We start from the raw sequence: 3,289 nt of genomic DNA, 5'->3' as shown, positions 1-3,289 counted from the left end.
TCTGTGGCTCTCTCCATGCAGGCGGAGGGCGGGCGGGAGGGAGGCAGGGAAGGAGGGATGAAGGGAGGGGGATGCTGGTGGGGAGGGACGTACCTGCCACGGGAACGGGGCGGGAAGCGGGGGGCGCGGCTCCTTCCCGCAGCCCCCGGCGGCACCTGCAGGACAGATGTGGCCGCAGCTGGAAGCGACAACCTGCACCCCTTTCCCAGCCTGCGCCCTGGAAACGCCGGCCCCGGCGGGGTAGATGTGTACACAGCTGGACCGCTCCCCCCCCCCTCCCAGATGTGCCCGCAGCTGGAGCTGGAGGTGTCCTGCCCGCGACTCGGCCCCCCAGGCCCAAGGGAGCAGGCGACATGCCAGGGCGAGGGGCTGAGCACAGCCGGGCTCTTGCAAGGGTCTCCTCGGCAGAGGGTACTTGCCTGGGGGCAGCAGGAGCAGCAGCCAAAACCCGGCTGCTCTTTCCCACCCATGACAGGTTGGCTGCACCTGGCTGGCAACAGGTCTGGCAGCTCCAGCCCAAGCCTTGGCCCCAGGGGAGCTTGCCAGGGCTGCAAGCACCACAGGCAGAATCTGAAAAACAGCTTACACAGAGGTTCTGCAGGAACAAGGGGGTGGAAATTGCATCTTGAGGGTGTAGGTGTCTCTTGGGAGCAGGCAGACACATTCTTGCCTCCAGCTGTGTCCCAGGGAGCATCATACCTTGGGTGAGTGTCACTCACTGCCAGCCTTCCCCACCAGCCCCAGGAACAGGTTTCTGCCCCCTGCCTCTCTCCTCTCCCTGCTTTGCAAGACATTTCAGAAGCCCATGGAGGTTGTGCTGCACACAGAAGTGGACATCAGTAATTTTAGGTCTCAAGGCCACTTTGATACCAGAACTGGAGAACATTTTGTTTTCTTTGCCTGCCCTCTGTGGTCCCTGTTACTGCCTGTGAGAGTCCTGGATGTGGTAGGTGGTACTGCTTGAGCAGTTCCAACTTTAAGATACAGCAGGTCCCAGCAGTGTTTCTCAAACCATAGAGCTGGCTGTCATTGAGGCAATGGTATTAGCTCTTGGCCAAGACCCAGGATGTCAGCTGCTCCTCCAGAGAAGAGCAAGCAGAGCCCTTCAAGGCACACAGCCCTGCTCTCTTTTGGGAGTCTTGGTTTCCTGCCAGACAGACTCGAAAGAGATGTTATGCCTGGGCCAGGACAGAAACAAGCACACACATGCACAGGTCACCACACACAGGTACCCCAGGGCAGCCTCCTGAAGGGGCCTAGGTGTCCTCTCCCCACTACAGGTGCACAGATTGAGCTGTCTTACATGCAGGACATGAGAGACTCACCAGCATCCATGTGGGGACTGGGGGAGCTCTGACACAGCTCCATCTCAAAGCATAAGCCCCAGCTACCAGAGCCTGATTCCTGTGCAGCAGGGCTGTGGTTTAGCCTCTGACCTAAGGCAGGTGAGGCTGCCCTCTCCTGAAGCCCCACCAGCACATCTGTCTCACTTTCTGATGGGATGCCTTGCACTGAGTCTGGTCAAGCCTGGCTCAGGCCAGCCTTTGGCCTTCCTGGCTGTACTACTGCATGTCACTTCTGTCTCCTTACATGCATGGTACTGTCCATGGCCTCTGGAGAGGGCATGTACATCTCCTGCAAGACAGAGGCCATGCTTCTCTTCTAGCCAGTGCCTGCTCACAAGGCAGCTGCTGTCTTTTTTACTTGTCCACTGACCATCAGGTTCACTTCAGAGCAATTGTGCTCAGCCTTATGTTAAACCTGAAGAAAGGTTACGTGTCAAGAGAGGTTTTACTGCTCCTCTGCCCCAGCTGAACCACCTGATCTCCCATTAGGTGCATCTGTGATACCAGACCTGCACTCTGCTTTCTTTTCATCAGCCATCCTGCTCATTTCTTCTCTGCCCTAATGGCCTTCTCTTCACATCCAGAGGTGTTTTCTAACAGAAGAGACATGGGGGAAGGAATCTCCCCACCCACCAGCTCACAGAGCAGGCAGTCATCATCTGCAAGAAATCCAAGGTTAGCCAGTTTCTATCCTCAGCCATATCACTGTCATTCCTTTGACAGGGAGAGCAGATGTTCTGGCCAGCACAGGGGAGCCTCAGAGCCGACCTCTCCAGCTTTCATTTACATTATTACACTCGGGGGAGAGAAAGCTGGCCTGAGCTTGCTGTCACCCTGGCTCTCCATCTTCCAAGGCACTGGCTGCTGTTCTCAAAAGGTTTTTGTCACGTATGAGCCACTTCAAGCTCTGAAGTGTTACTGCTTCAAGCTCATGAGGTCCTTGATGTAGACAAGAGAGCAACCCAGCAATAGCATGAACCTCAGTTAACCAATGCACCAGACATGTTGCTGTCCTTGTAGACCAGACATGCCCTTTTATCCCCAGCACCCCAATTTGCTTCTTCGAGAGCTGCCTTTTACATCTCAGACTTGCTGAGCAGATTAGGCTCCAAATCCCAAATGCTTATATAGACAAAATTATGTCAAAATTGTGTCTTGGATTTCTTGGATTATTTGTAACAAACACTTAGCTCCTCTGTGGACTGGTGGTGTCTGAATATGCTCCACTGAGGCTCAGGCTCTAGCAATTTCTGTTCTAGGTCAGCCCCACTTGCCAAACCTGGACAAGAAACGTCATGGCTGCTTGTGATTCCTAAAGTCCTGCTGGTTACTGCACCAATAATGTGCCTCATGTGATTTTCCACATGTGGGGAAAAAAAAAAAAAGGGTCCAGCAACTGGGTCTACACAAAAGCACCAAGGATGGCACAACACACTAGTTACTAGTACTAGTTACTAGACTGTTAAGAGATTGTGTAATTAGTATCAGATCATGGCTTAGCTGAAGAACTGCAAGAGAAAAGGCTCACTCACTAACAGGAGAACCATGCTGAACACTGTCACAGCTCTGTAGCACTTCCCTGCCCCAGTGCCCACCCTTTCAGTCTAAAGGAGCCTGAAAGCCCTGCTCCCACACAGCATCAAAGCCCAACTGCTCTCTCTTCCCAGGAAAAGCTCACCCTGTATCTCCTTGGAGGATGCCTGTATCAGGTCAGGTGTTGCCACCCAGCCCTGAGACAAAATTCTAACAGTCACCACCCCAGGAAATGGAAATGGTTAGACACTGGAACAGGGTAGAAGCCCCATCCCTGGAGGTTTTTAAGGCCAGGCTGGGTGTGGCTCTGGGCAACCTGATGTAGCATGAGGCATCCTGCCCATGGCAGGGGGTTGGAATTAGATGATCCTTGAGGTCCCTTCCAACCTTAACAATTCTATGATCCTGTG

The sequence above is a fragment of the Indicator indicator genome, chromosome 4, assembly GCF_027791375.1.
Source record: "Indicator indicator isolate 239-I01 chromosome 4, UM_Iind_1.1, whole genome shotgun sequence".
In the NCBI taxonomy this organism is placed as follows: Eukaryota; Metazoa; Chordata; class Aves; order Piciformes; family Indicatoridae; genus Indicator; species Indicator indicator.
Note: the sequence above shows the minus strand (reverse complement) of the source record.